Source organism: Patella vulgata, chromosome 2 (genome assembly GCF_932274485.2).
Source record: "Patella vulgata chromosome 2, xgPatVulg1.2, whole genome shotgun sequence".
In the NCBI taxonomy this organism is placed as follows: domain Eukaryota; kingdom Metazoa; phylum Mollusca; class Gastropoda; family Patellidae; genus Patella; species Patella vulgata.
Window position 1 is genome coordinate 81,475,197 of NC_065880.2, and position 16,099 is coordinate 81,491,295.

The following is a 16,099-nucleotide window of genomic DNA, read 5'->3' on the forward strand; positions in this document are numbered from 1 at the left end:
GTATGCATTGGATGTTTATTATCGTAACAACGATACTTGTTATTCCAGACCTCCCTTCGCTTCTCCATTAACTCATGAAATCGGGTTTAACACCCAGCTGTTTTCCGATGCCTTAAAGAGTTGATTATATTAAGGCCCAGTCCCACTGCACTTACGGATGCAAAGAGGATGTATAACGGGGAAAAAACCGTGCCCTCCGTTTGAAAACGCCATGCATCCGTTGTGTACTCATTGCATAGAAAGGATGTAAGCGTATGCATCTCGTATATAAAGTTTTCAAAACAGACAAAGCGTTTGTATCTGGGATGTATCTGGTATATTGAAGGATGTCGGAGCTGTCATCCACTTCCATCCGTTAGGCTTCCGATGAACATTCATTTAACACCCCCGCTACATACTTCCCACGTTCGATCTTTTCCGTTCTGTTTTCGCAAATTTTCGTCAATTTTGTCTATTTCTGGAGCGGGTGAAAACGGATGGAGCCACCCCCGAAAGTTTGCTCGCCCGCTGTGTCCTTTTTGCATACGTTTTGTGTCCATCGGCCACTGGGACCGGGCCTTAACATTTGAAGCCAAAATAAAGACCTGCAATATGCAGATTTAGCATTTATATAATGCATCTTTAATCAAAGTCTAGTCTCGAATCACCATTTAATGAATAATTAATCTTTTATAAAGCACAATATTGTGAAACTAGAATTTCTAAAGGAATGCTGGGGGGGGGGGAGTGGCTGAATGCTGTACCAAACGTCTGTCATTGAGTCAACTGGCGTGGTTTCGATTCCCCGGTTGTACGTGACAAGGAGTAGGGTGGCCTGTTCAACCTCGTGGGTTTTCTCCGGGTCCTCCGGTTTCCTCCCACTGCTAATGACCCCTACGCGCAAGCGAATTATGGAAATAAAATTGAACCATATGTTAGTCCCGAAATGACCTAGTTTGTGTCGAGTGAACGTTAAACCCCATTTCTCTCTCTCTTTCTAAAGGAATGCTCAATATTTACAAGGATATGATGAATTGAAAATGTATCAACATTCGGCATCCACTACAAAACCGAAGCGGTTGGACAGGCCAACGCCTTGTCATGTACAAGCGAGAAATCAAGCATTTTGAAACGCAATAATTTTGACTAATTTTCCCAATAAACAAGATCAAGTTTTCACTGCGTCTCCGAATAAAAAAGACTCAGTTTTCACTATATTTCCCAATAGAAAAAAGTTAAAGTTTTCACTGCGTTTCTCAATCAAACAAAAAGATCCAGTTTTCAGTATACAAATATCCATCTACACATGGAGAAATAATTTCAGTTCAAATCATGGAGCCGTTTGAAATTGATCGCCAATACAGATTATAGTTTCAGATCGCAGGCCTCAAATTATCGTCTGATTGATGTCTGACATGGTCAACGAGACTATTCAATACCGTGTAGATAATTAAACCGCAGTAACGACCTGTAAAACGCTATTACAGCCTGAAAAACAAAATTAAAATATGACGGGAAATTATTACTGCTTATGCGTGGCTGACCCATCCTATCAGTTTGGTATTGGTATATCACAGAGCTTCAGATAAAATGAAATCTGGTTTAACGTACCATTTTTCTTCTCCGACCCGACCTGACTAATGAAGACGGACGTACGCCATACAGTGTTCTCTGAGGGAAATTTTGCCTGGGCAGCGGCTCTACGACTGTCTAGTCATTCTAATTTCAACTGTAAAGGTTTCTTTTACCGGGATGTCAATTTGTACAAGGGACCATGGTTTTCAGTCCCATTTGAACGATTAGACATTCATTGACCAGGTTCAGCATCCCTTACCCATACATTGAGTGTAATTTAAAAATCAATTTGCAGATAAATATATTATAACATATTATAATATATTTATGGCTGGATTAAAACTCCAAACGTCTTCCTTATTAGAATAAAAACGTTTTTTGTGGTTTGTAAAACTATGCTATGTAGACGAGTTAATTGACTGTTTGAACTGATGCTTGTCGAAAGAACTTCATCTTGGTTATCCTTTCGTTATGCTCCACTAACTCTTTGGTCCATTTAGAGGGGAGACACATAGTCAAATTATCCGCACTTGATGATCTGGCTGGACTAGGTTCAGCATCCCTTTCCCATACATTGAGTGTAATTTAAAAATCAATTTGCAGATAAATATATTATAACATATTAAAAATTCACACGACTTCTCTATTAGAATAAAAACGTCTTTTAGGCCAGGTGGCGTTAGTCTACCGCTTCCGGTTTCGGAGTTATGACCCCGAGCGAAGCCGGGTATCCTGCTAGTAAGCAATATTTTTTATTCCGATTTGTATCTGAAAAGGGATTGGAGAACAGGTATAGCCTATATTAAAACCCCCTCCCTGTCAGATATAGATACATTTATTTACATCTTAGAAATAAATAATCAATGTACATGTGAAAATATGATTACAGTGATTGTGTTATAGCGGTCTCTGGAATGGATCTACATTTTAGAAATAGACAAACAATGTACAAGTGAAAATATACTTACAATGAGTGTGTTATAGTTGTCTGGTGATTTAAAAAAAAACGAGTGGACAGTTTTAAAAATATTCAGTGAGTTTTCGCTTGTTCGATCTCTGCATTGGCCGAGACAGTTCATCGGGATTTTCCAACGTAGATTCCCCTTGTCTGGTGCAGGACGTAGGGCCGGACAAGGACAGCTGTCTAGTCATTCGGATGGTCACCGAGGGAGGTCCCGTGTACACATTGGCATGCACATTGGAATTCGATATAAAAGTAGGCCGTAGTGCCGGTGTCCGGGCAAAATTTCCCTCATAACACACTGTATGGCGTATGTCCGTCTTCATTAACCCAGTTCGTAGCAGAACAGTAGGACGTTAAACCCCATTTCATTTCATTTCAGAATTGACTAAGAGTGTTTTGGTGAGTATTCAGTGAGGAATTAAAGGGACAGGAACTATGGAAATGACCCATGAAAATAGCGTCAAAGCCTTGAAATTCTTTTTACCAGGGTTGTAGTTATAAACATTGAGATGATCGGAATGTTCAAATATTATGAGCAAAGGAATGAATATCGCGAATTTAGCATCGAAGTCAATCACCGACAGTACGTAGCATTTTAGGACTTGTCGTTAATCCGACCAGGACATTGAGCACCAGGAAAATTGACTCTAGGTGTCTTTCACATTCAAATAAACACCCTTATTTACGGAAATAAATTAAGATGACTCCTTTCCGATTTCCGTCGATGTTTCGAATCCCCGGTTTTACGTGACAAGGAGTAGGGTCGCCTGCCCAACCTCGTGGGTTTCCTCTGGGTCCTCCGATTTCCTCCCACTACTAAAGACCCCTACGCGCAAGCGAATTATTGAAAATAAAATTAAACTATATGTTAGTCCCGAAATGACCTAGTTTGTGTCGAGTGGGCGTTAAACCCCATTTCTCTCTCTCTCTCCGTCGATGTTACTCCCCCACATTTGTCATCAGACCTGTAAATCATTGACTATTATTAAAATAGAGATTTCTAGCCATTCCATTCCATTGATAACGCCAATAATTAGCCACGAGATATGGTAGCACGGTAACTATCAACACATCAGACGCCAGCAGATCATCTTTCAGGATGTTCACTGTGGTTATTTTTAGGGATATAGAAATGTTAATAGTTCTATTTTGGTCAGACGTCATTCTGGGCAAAGGTACAAGTGAATGTACATTTCATCAAAAACATACCGTTAAGCTCGGTTCATACTACATCCGTATCCATAAACGTATCCGCACCCGTATCCGCGTTTTGCCGTTCAAATAGAAAACGCGAAAACGTCCGGCTTTCAAGGCTGAATTGTCTGTCAGAGATTGAGTTTCTATTTGGGAAGATGATGTAATAAGGGGAAAGTACTCGCTGATTGGCTAAAGCTCGGTTCACTAGCCGAAATGCCGGACGCACTTTACAAAAATACGCTCTGGGAGCAACCAATCCGGCTTAACGGACGCAGTTGTTTTTGTGCGCAATACCTGCCGGATTCTATTTGAACCCTTACTCTAAAAATGACTAAAATATACCAGTACTTATTCACGCACGTATTTACTGATACGGATGTAGTATGAACGGACCTTTATTTGCCAACACTGCATTGCATACGTATAAGAAAAACCGTTGGTAACTAACGTACGAAAATTTAATGGTAGCTAGCTTCACTTCTCTGCAGGTAGGGTGGGTCTGTCGTTCAGACTGAAGAAAACTTTAACTGTTTTAATAAATTTCTAAAAGTTGAGGATTGTTTGGCAATTTATTTGCCGTCATTGTAAAGGTATTTTATTACAGAAGATAGATTACACCGTTTGATCATCTCGATCACAAATTACAGATCTCTTCAAACGACGCTTCGATCAAATTGGAGTAAGGCCATGCTAGTTAAAGAGACGAATGTTGCTTCCAGATGTTTACATTTCTGGTAAGAGCTTAGGTTAAAAACGTGTTAAACGTTGGCAAATCAATCTCTTTGTTATGGGGGATAGACACACCCATACCTAAACAATATTTCATCGCTACGGACATATTCTTGGGTTAGCATCAAGATTTCCTCTACACAACACCAACCAAGATAGAAAGAGATGTTGTTTATTACAATGCGGTTTAACGGCCACTCTATACAAACTAGGTCATTTCAGGACTAACATATGATTTAATTTTATTTCAATAATTCGCTTTAGCAGTGGAAGGAGACCGGAGGACCCGAAGAAAACCCCGAGTTTGGACAGACGACCCCACGTTGCGTGGTGGAAGCGGACGTTAAACAGTAATAGAAGAAGAAGCATTGGGTAGATTCCAACAAGGCTAGGACGGTAATCAAATACACAAATTCAATAGGCATGTACACGACTGTGTGTCGTGTTATAGAAAGAGTAAGCCGGTTCTGCTTGGCGCACGGCGATACAAATTGTATCCAACTGTGCGGACTTTCTGGACAAAGGCGTCAAATTATTCCCAGATGCTACCTTACCTTTCTATTCAAATAGATTAGGATGGCCATCTTGGATCTTGACCTTAAATCAGATTGCGGCCCTTCATAGTTTTGAAACTGACTTATTGGTATATATACATTTTTACAAAGCGGCTTTTGTGAAGATCCAAGATGCACGGCATAATATATTTGACAGAAGTGGTTCCTATCAAAGTTGTAAAGCTAAGGCAATGACCATCTTGAAAAATATGGCACTTTTCTCCGGAACATCCAAATCAACTTGCTTCGCTGCCCGACTAGTATGCCTGTGAACTCGCAAAACTAATCACAACTCTTGCAAGCTAACCGTGTTACATCAAATCACTTTATTTATTGAAATTCAACACTATTATCGTCAAAATGCAGATGTGACGTCGGCTTACCATTATTTCAAATATTGGTACTGCCAACTTACATTGGACTCGCCTGACGATCTCGTTGCATTGCACGTGCTGGATAGTTTCTGTGTGTTAAGCAATTTAATAGTCTGAGTTAGACGTTGATACAACACTCGGACTAACGTCCTTCAAACCACACATATTTATGTAACTCGAGAGTAACACACTGGTCTGGTTTATATTGGTATGGCTTCCTTGGCATTATTAGGGTACGTAATGTCTATATATGTATCCTCCCAAAACTTAGACAGCCATATCTTAGACATCTTAAATTTAAATCAACAACATTTATGCTTGGGTGCACAGCATATTGAGATGCTGTTATCTTTGCTGAATAATAGAACAGTCGAATAGAAATACAAGTTAAATCTCATATAATAGCGCACATAATATGGAAGCACTGACATACACGTGGACATATTAACTATTCAACTTATTATTGTTGATAAATATAAATTTGTACTTTTTTTTATGAAGGGAGCCACGGTGGCTAGGTGGTTAAGACGCTGGCTCACTAGCCTGGAGGTCGGGTGTTCGATCCCTGCATTGGCCGAGAAAGTTCATCCTGAATTTTCCGACGTGGTTTCCCCTTGTCAGTGGTGCAGAAAGGAGGGCCTGACAAGGACAGTTGTCTAGTCCTTCGGATGAGACGAAAACCGAGGTCCCGTGTATACATTAGAATGCACGTAAAAGATCCCTTGGCAGTTGGAATTCGATATAAGAGTAGGCGATAGTGCCGCTGCCCGGGCAAAATTTCCCTCATAGCACACTGTATGGCATATGCCCGTCTTCATTAGCCCAGTATAGGAGCAGAACAGTAGGACGTTAAACCCCATTTCATTTCATTTCATTTTTTTATGAAACAGTCACATTATACTACATACGCTTTATACATTCTTTTTCACTTATGACAACAGAAATACAAGATAAATCATTTAATTTATTGTTGATTATAACACACTTAATTCGATAGCACACACAGTAGACTCCAGTTTACTCGTTTTACTCATCAGTCTAGGTGGACAAGGTTGCTTACTGCATCAAGGAATTGAACTGATGTCTAATCACCCAGGCCTAGCTAGTCCTTCAGTCGCAAAATTCTATTTCTAGTTTCTCTATAGATCCTCTGTCGTCTTGGAGGAGCAGCTTCAAAATCAACTTCAGCAGAGATTTAGCTCCTTTAATACATGTTACCCCTTGCATTACCGATCTCATCCTGTCACGTTTTGATAAGATTGCCATGTTATTTACAATAGCGTTTGACATTTCTGGATTTCGTGGATTAAATGTGGAAACAAACACAAGGGAATTAAGATTTTTCTCTTTAGTCTTGACCTTTGAAATTCCATCAGGAAGGAGAGTGCATGGATATTTTCTCTTCATGATAAATGATCTGAATTCCTCTAATCTTTTGTCTCTTGTGGATAGTGATGAAACGATGGTACAAATATGGCGAGCGAGATTAAATGGCAATGATACTTTCGTATGTTTGGGATGACATGAATTAAACTAAAGGTATTGTTGGTGTCAGTTGTCTTATTTATATCTGTTTAATATTACTAGGATATCTAGAAAGGCTACTAGAATATCAAGAAAGGCTATCTGTTCATCGCTCTGCTCCATTTTAAATTTAATACCGGTACTATGATGAATATTGTTTATTATGTTTTTGAATGTGTATAGTAAAGAGTGTGTCCAAATTATGAAGCAGTCGTCAATGAATTGATCCCATTTGTCTTGGAAGAATGTTTTCATGTCCAAGCTATGAAGCAGTCGTCAATGAAATGATCCCATTTGTCTTGGAAGAATGTTTGCATGTCCAAGCTTATCTTTTTGTTCGATTTCTGATGCTCTAAATATCCTAGAACTAGATTTGCATAAACAGAAGCTACCTTTGTTTACATCGCCGTACCTATCGGTTGTTTATAGAAAATCCATTGAGATGGAAACGGTTATTTTCTAAAACGAGCTCCATGTATGTCATCTGGATGTGTATCAAGCCAAATCATGAGGTATAATGAAGTGACATCAAATGTAATCAGTAAGGCATTAGATGGTGCGGTTTGTGGAAGGTGGTTTAAAAAGTCTACACTGTCTCTAATATAACTTTTAATACGTTTTAAGAATGGCTGTAAGAGAATATCCAAGAGATTGCTTAGACTGTGGGTTTCACATGCAGGTCCTGCTATGGCAGGTTGTAATGTTAGATTCGACGGGAGTTTTAAATATACAATCTTCTGGACTGAGCAGGCATATGGAATATTCTTGCACTTGTGAATTTCCGTAAGGCCGTAGAAATTACCACATTTTGTCTCGAAGTTCAATAGGTATTCCTTCTCCTTGTCAGTTAAATTGCAATCAGCAGAGTCTATAAGTTTTCGAATTCCGCTCATTATTAAACTGGTCGGCTGTTTGTTTAGCTCTTGATAGTATTTCTCGTCCCCGATAATGTTCATAACTAGTTTTCAGTAATAGCTGGTTGCCACCTTTATCGACCTGCTTTAAAACGATAACCGAACTATTGGATAGTTTTTCTATCCCAAACCATTGGTTGTGTGTCATGTTACTTTTGGTTGTGTAATTTTTGTGTTGCATCGGGAAGTTATTAATTAGCTCCACGTATTCATCTAGGGCTTTATCTCTTCCCATTGGAGCACAAACACTACTCTTATTCCTTACAATTGAGCTATCATTGTTGGACTTATCAAAGAATAATTCTCTGTTTCGCAATTTTCTTTTGAATTCTGCAATGTCACCTTTTATTTCTCTGAAGACTGTATTTAGTGGGTCGGGGTGAATTTCAGTCCTTTTACGAAGATGTTGATCTGGTTCTCTGTATGATTTTTTCCGAAATATTTATGATCTTTGGTTCTTCTTCCGTTTTTTTCATCTGGAAGCCCATTTCTAAAAAATGCTGTCGATCATGGGCCTTGCTTTTCGAAGGATTGAGGTTGTAACCCGTGGCTTTGTTGGGTGTTTTAGGTATTGTATTATGCAGCGGCTGTTTTCCTTTAGAGGTTACCTTTCTTTTGGGCCGTTCATAATTAATTTTGTTTCTTATTAACTCTGTGATATTGAGTTACATCCGTTGGTATATTCTTCTTGTTCCGGATGACTCGTGGTGAGTTAATAAGTGAAAGTTGTCTTTCAGCTTTTGTCTTCTTTTCTTTCAGGAAAGAATTTTTTTTTCTTTTCTCGATTATTGAAAAACAGTCACCGTTTCGTCTTTGGCCATCGCCCTTCAGATTTCTTCTCGTTTGCGAGGCATTTGTGTTGGCATTGATCAAGGGGGTTGTTTGCTGTAGATCTGTGTGATACATCTCTTTACCAACACTATACCTTCTCCATTTAGCTGTCTGCTCTCAAAAGCAAAAGCTGGATTTCGCATTTTATAGACGAGATCGCCTGTATCTCACGGAGTTTCTGTTGGCTTGTTGGCTATCTGGAACACCCTTAATTTCATCGATTCGATGTTTGGGGAGGATAACCGGTATTTCCGTATTAATCCATTTCTGGTGCATTTTATATATCCAACACGAAACAAAGAAACTTCTCGGTGCGTTTGGGTTTTATTTGAGTAAAATAATTTAAAGTACACTAATTAGGACTGTTCCATTATAGCTATGGGGATTGTGCAAATTACTTCACTGTCTGGGATATTGGTGTCTCAAGATATATCTAAGTTTTGGGAGATAACCTCTAAATATACCAATTAATTAGGTCGTCATTAGTAACCCTGATGATTTGTCGTCGATGAACAACTGTGCTGATACCACACTAGAGCCGACCAAACGCTAGGAACAATCTGTAATCCATCAAATACCAGCGATCATTCGCTGAAGACAGACAGGCGCCCTCGGTTTAACATCCCATCGACACACTTGTCATTTTCAAGTCTTAACAACCTTATTTTCCAGAGAGAGAGAGAAATGGGGTTTAACGTCCACTCGACACAAACTAGGTCATTTCGGGACTAACATATGGAGAAAACCCACGAGGTTGGACAGGCGACCCTACTCCTTGCCACGTACAACCGGGGATTCGAGACCACGCCAGTCGACTCAATGACAGACTGTATGATGCAAAGCGCGCACGCTAACCATTCAGCCATCCAACCTCCTATTTTCCAGAGCATACGCGTTAGACCACTCGACCGCCCAACAACCCCCGACACGGGCACCCAACAACCAACCACTCTCCACTCGACTCCGCAACCCACACTTCAATGATGTACGTAAACTGGAATGACGACCGTTTAACTATATGTGTAATTCTAATTCTAGTTATGTTCCATGTTTTATGGCAGCAATAAGAATTCCTCGTCTGTGTTGATTAATGTTGTAAACTTATGGAAACGTTATCTATGGTTGAAATGGGTTCTATAAATTTGACTTTCTATTCTAAGGCAAGTTAACTGTCTCTATGGAACATAAAGACTACTGTCTGGATCTGGTGTATAGAAACCAACTAATTAACCCAAATCTCTAATGATCGCAACCAAATTCAATCCGCTTCATTGTACAAATAGTCTAATTGTCTACGTGTTTCTAAAGTAAATTTCCGTCAATTCATTTCTGTACGGTCAAATATTGTCATGTCCGTCCGTACATCGTCCACATTTCTTGTTTGCACAATGAAATGAAATGGGGTTTAACGTCCTACTGTTCTGCTCCTATACTGGGCTAATGAAGACGGGCATACGCCATACAGTGTGCTATGAGGGAAATTTTGCCCGGACAGCGGCACAATAGAGGCTAGAATATATAGGATATGTCTTAATGCAGTTAGGAAATTTTTTTGTCGATAATGACTGCCAAAGTTATGCATGGCACGAAATACACGTTGATGTGCATGTAAAAGAGCCTTTGGCAGTTGGAATTCGAAATTCCGTAGGGCCACTGTCCGGTCAGAATTTCTCTCATAGCACACTGCATGGCGTAGGCCCGTCTTCTTTTCATTAGCCCAGTCGGAGCAGAAAAGGACGTTAAATCCCATTTCATTTCATTTTTCTCGTTAGTAAACTAGAGGCTACAATGGGATGTGTATCCGATTGAAACAGATACCATGAAATTGTTTGGGTTGTGTATCCCATTGAAACAGAGACCATAATATGAAGTGGTGTTTTTCGTCCGCCTTTTATGTTCTGTCCGGGCTAACGAAGAAAACAAATAAACCGGTAGAATTTTTACTGTTTTAAATAGTATGATTGCTAGGCTCTTAGAACCCGTCTTTCATCAGTGTTTTCAGTATGTATTTATTGTCTATCTTATTTAAAGGAAGAACCACAATTTTTTTATAACTTTCAGAGTTATTTCCCCTTTTTATTTAACAAATTCGTATTAGTACCACTTGATTTATTTTCATGTCAACATTAATAATGATATGATCTTATAATTATTTTATTTTTAGGAGTAAAATAAGATGTTAGGATCATGATTTCTCCATTTTCTCTTCTCTGTATACGTGTATTATTTTTTGTCCTTGACATTCAACAACAACTGGCGAAGATTTTGTGACAATACTTGATTCGCCGCCAGCATTATTTTATCGCTCGGTTCCAATCCCGTCTTTTGTAATAATATTATGGCAATGACTGACAGTTATCTATAGATTCTCTTGTAGACCGGAAGCTCAGCGCGGGGGGGGGGGGTGTCCATCAAATGGGCACAAAACCAGACCCAACTTTTCTAGAGTAAAATTTTGCGTAGAATACGATGCCGAGTGGTAATCAGTCCGCCGTTGGGGCGTTTTCGAGATATTTGGGGTCAAATGGGTTCATTTGCACTGAAAGTGAATGCGCGGTCATTCTTGCATCATGAAAATAAGCTGAAAATGATCGAAAGTAATCACATTTTCCGTTTTAGTACTAGGAAGATTTAAAGTAATAAATGTCGGCGTAAAATATAAAAACTAAAGCGAAACCTGTTCTAATTAATAATAGGAACATTTAAAATTTAAGATAAAGAGATGGCAGTTCTCGCTATAATAGTTAAAAACTAGATAGTGTAAAGGTAATTTGCTGAAAATTTCAGTCAAATTGATCCACTATGAGCCTAGAAAGAAGCGGGTGAAATTTTTGCATAGTCTCGGTCATCATTACTAAAATCATTAATATAAACAGCATAGTCTCGATTATCCACTGTTTTGATTTAATTATCAATTGCCGTTAGCCTTGACATCGAGGGTTTATTATGGTCGGGATAAGTTAATTAATGTCTAATTGATAATTTAGATAACATTTCAGGCCTAAAGAAAGACTTGTAATAAGCAGATTTTGCATAATGCATGTTTAATAAACACATTTGTCATATGTCATCTTCATGGTCAGGAATGGAATGTGTCTGTTGACCAAATTTAGTAATAAGCCCCTCCTATGTGCAGTGTAGGGATATGCCTATTCCATATTTGTAAACTGGACCCGTGGTCAGTCTATGACGTAAACCAGTGATTCTCAACCAGCAGTGTGTCGCGACACACAGGTGTGCCACGAGATCTTTTTAAGTGTGCCGCGAAAATTTGAACGACACACAAAGAAATTGCGAAAAACCGTGTGATTCCAATTGAGTATTCACTGGTGTCTACTGGTAAGTTCATAGCTGTGTTTTTCTTTATTTAGTTTGAGTCATTCTGTGTGTCTGACTAGTCTCTGTCTACGGATCTATGCCGTATATGACTTGCCATGTACAAAATTCAAATATTTGTCATATTTTTTCATGTGTTCCAAGGTGTGCCTTTGGCAGAAAAAGGTTGAGAACCACTGACGTAAACCAATTAAGGTGTTGGCACTTTAAAATAGAGTGGGGCAATATATTTGGCAGATCCCACACTGCCTGACATATTAGCCATCTACTGATTTGAGAGCGAAGGAGATTTGTGACTAATGCTAGAAGTTTTTTTTATATAAATATAAGAAATAAAACCTGAACTGTAGTTATAATTTACATCACGGAAGCGTAGACGACGTGAAGCTGAAAGATCGAATAGTATTACTGCACTTTGTTGATTAATGACTACTCTTAAAGTTCAATGCCTGTTGTCTGCATCAAATTGGCCACGGAAGGCGACAAATCTATCTTGATCGGAACGAGACATAGTTCCCCCATTACTTCGAGTACTCCCATTCGTCGATTGCATGAATCCCTGATATATTAATATGAGTTTGTCAACGATTATTTTATAGTACTCCGGTATGAAAATAAGTAAATTTATCAGATATTGGTCGTTAATTATGGAGGAAGCACACCATTAAGTTATTAAACAAAGATGAATCATTTAAACATACATTATGCAAGAGCTAAATCTGCCTATTGCAGGTCTTTAGGCCTGAAATGTTATCTAAATTATTAATTAGATATTAATTAACTTATCCAGACGTCATCGCTAGCCTGCGATATTTATTGGAATAGATTCCGATTTGTTGTTCGGCTTCCATTTATGATTTAATCCTGAAAAGGATAATCGAGACTATGTTTTTTATCGTACCGAATTTAGTAATAATGATCGAGGCTAGGCCGAAAATTCAATCGCTAAAAGTGGATCAATTTGACTGAAATTTTTAGCAAATTTCCTTTACATTATCTAGTTTTTAACTATTACAGCGAGAACTGTCAGCTATTTATCTAATCTCCCATAATGTATCATTAACGTTTTAGCACTTACCTATTACATGTAAATAAAGACTACTCAGTACCCTGAAAAATGACCCTTTTTACAATATGTTTCGTAGCCCATTCCCTCACCAGAATGCCTCACATATAACTTGTATACGGTCCTCAAATAGTTCACAGATATCTGTGTGACGCTGGTAATTAGGGGCGCTAGAGTGAGTATCATCTGACCCCGTCCCTATGGAAGACCAAACAGCTATTTATTTAGCGTTCTTAATTCTAAGCTATTAATCCTACTCCTTATTTCTTCATTTGTTGTCCTATTTCAACAGTTTTACAAACTTACAAGTACGTTGTGCAAAATTATAATCATATAAGTTTTAAATTACAAGGAAAAATGTAAATTATCAAAGAACCGTATAGCGCGGCTACTTTTTTATCGGTTGGTAGAGTCGCTCCACAGCCTACCAGTAGTGTCCTCTGTGGTCATAATATTCAGGTTGGTATTTTTTTTTTTTTTTTTTTTGGGGGGGGGGGGGGGGTTCTAAAACCGAGATCCCTGGTACACAAAAGAAAATGTTTCATACATTTTTCATGGTCCACTCTTCCAAACGCCCCCTAACCTTGGCATGTCTAGCACAGTGACGCTATCAGCGCAAAATTGCCCTTACAACACACTGTATGACATATGGCCGTCTTCATTATCCCAGTATGTACAGAACGTTAGCACATTAAATCCGATTCCATCTCATTTCATTTTTACGGTTTAAAGTTGCAATTGCAAATTTTCAAGTTATATTTTTAAAATGTATTAAAATAAAGCCTTAAAATAGATGGTATCCATAAACAGTCCTACCTTGTTAAAGAATAATCCTATTAATCCTATAATTCGCTATTGCCAGCTGAAAAATTGGCAAAAATATCATTTTTAACTTCAAATTCCAACGTTGGAAAATGGCTGCCCCATGTTGTCAGTAGCAAAACAGGGGAGGTAATTGTGTTGTTATTTCCTGTGTTATAGATTTTTAAGGGTGGGAAATAATGCCCATGATCGTATAATAGTGATTTGATAACCTATTGAGCAAAAGACATAGAAATAATTATGTTTTGACTTTCTTAGAAAATAAATTTGAAATTCTCGCTTTAAGATTATCAAGGGTAATCAAGTTTACGTGTAGGCGTTCTGATACCGAGACAAATCACGGTATCCTAAAGCGACATGCTGATTTCATCGGTTATGTAAAAACAAAATATACCCCAACAGCAACAAAACAAAACCTTCCTGCGGTGTTTTTCTCATCCTTATCTGAAATTTAAGTCAGTGACCAACACGATAGCCCCCGAGGTTCATTAATTGTCTATTTGTTCTGACACTCTACCCTGCCATTTCCCGTCTTCTCGCTGTTCATTTTGTATACAGCCCGGGGTACTTAAACCACTTTATGTATAAGCACAACAACAAACAGAGTTTCCAATTCTCACCCTCGGGCAACTATGTATTATACATGTATGTATTCCTCTATTGGCACACCATTAATCCATATCATATAATCTCTTTGAAACAGATTCGTTTATCCGTTTCTAAAATGAATGCACTTTTCCTACTCATTCTCAGACGGTTGGAAATGAAATGAAATGGGGTTTAACGTCCTACTGTTTTGCTCCGAACTGGGCTAATGAAGACGGGCATACGCCATACAGTGTGCTATGAGGGAAATTTTGCCCGGACAGCGGCACTATGGCCTACTCTTATTTCGAATTCCAACTGTCAAGGGATCTTTTACGTGCACGCCAATGTGTACACGGGACCTCGGTTTTTCCTCTCATCCGAATGACTAGACAGTTGTCCTTGTCAGGTCCTCCGTCTCAGACGGTTGGTTTTCTTGCTGTTTTTTTATTACCAATTTAACGTCAAATACATTATGCATGATATTATGGAAATGAAATTAAATGAAATGAAATGGTTTTAGCTTTCTACTATTCTGCCCCGACTGGGCTATTAAAGACGGGCATACGCCATACAATGTCCTATGAGGGAAATTTTGCCCGGGCAGCGGCACTATGGCTGACTCTTATATCGAATTCCAACTACCAAGGGAACTTTAACGTGCACGCCAATGTATACACCGGTCCTTGTCAGGCCCTAGCTCCGTCCTGCAACACTGACAAGGGGAAACCACGACCGAAAATCCCGATGAACTTTCTAGACCAATGCAGGGATCGAAATGGTATTATGGACAACCTAATGACTACTTACATTTATACGACTAAGAATATCTAAAAGTCATTTGCATTTAGCGGGAAGTATTTAATTTGAAAGGTTTAATCCACGCTAAAATGTGGTCTAATTTATTATTTACCATTTATGGAAAGAATGGAATATACTTTTCGCCCTCATTTTCTGACTAATGACTACTTCTTACTTTTATACGTGTATCTAAAAGACATTTTTATTTAGCGAACAGTTTCACCGACGCTCTATAGTACTAAAATTGAAAAGAAAAAATCTAAATATGAAATGTTTACACTCCACTGACTTGAATTAATTCGGGTGAAAAAAGGCCCATCGATAGGTTGTAGCGAGTATTACAAGTTTGATCATCTACAGATGATACTGCGTGATGGTAACAGAGCTTATCGTCTACAGATGATGCTAAGTGTTGACAGCATTGCTTATCGTCTACAGATGACGCCGAATGGTGACAACAGAGCTTTGCTAAATGTTGACAGCAGAGCTTATCGTCTACAGAAAATGCTGTGTGTTTATAACAGAGCTTATGGTCTGGTCTACAGATGTTGCTAAATGTTGACAGCAGAGCTTATCGTCTACAGATAATGCTGTGTGTTGATAACAGGGCTAATGGTCTACAGGTGATTCTAAATGTTCACAGCATAGCTTATCGTCCACAGATGATGCTGAATGCTGACAGACGAGCTTACGGTTGACAGCAGAGCTTATCGTCTACAGATAACGCCGTGTGTTGATAACAGACATTATCGTCTACAGGTGATTCTAAATGTTCACATTAGAGCTTATGGTCTACAGATGATGCTGAATGCTGACAAGAGAGATTATGGTCTACAGATGATGCTAAA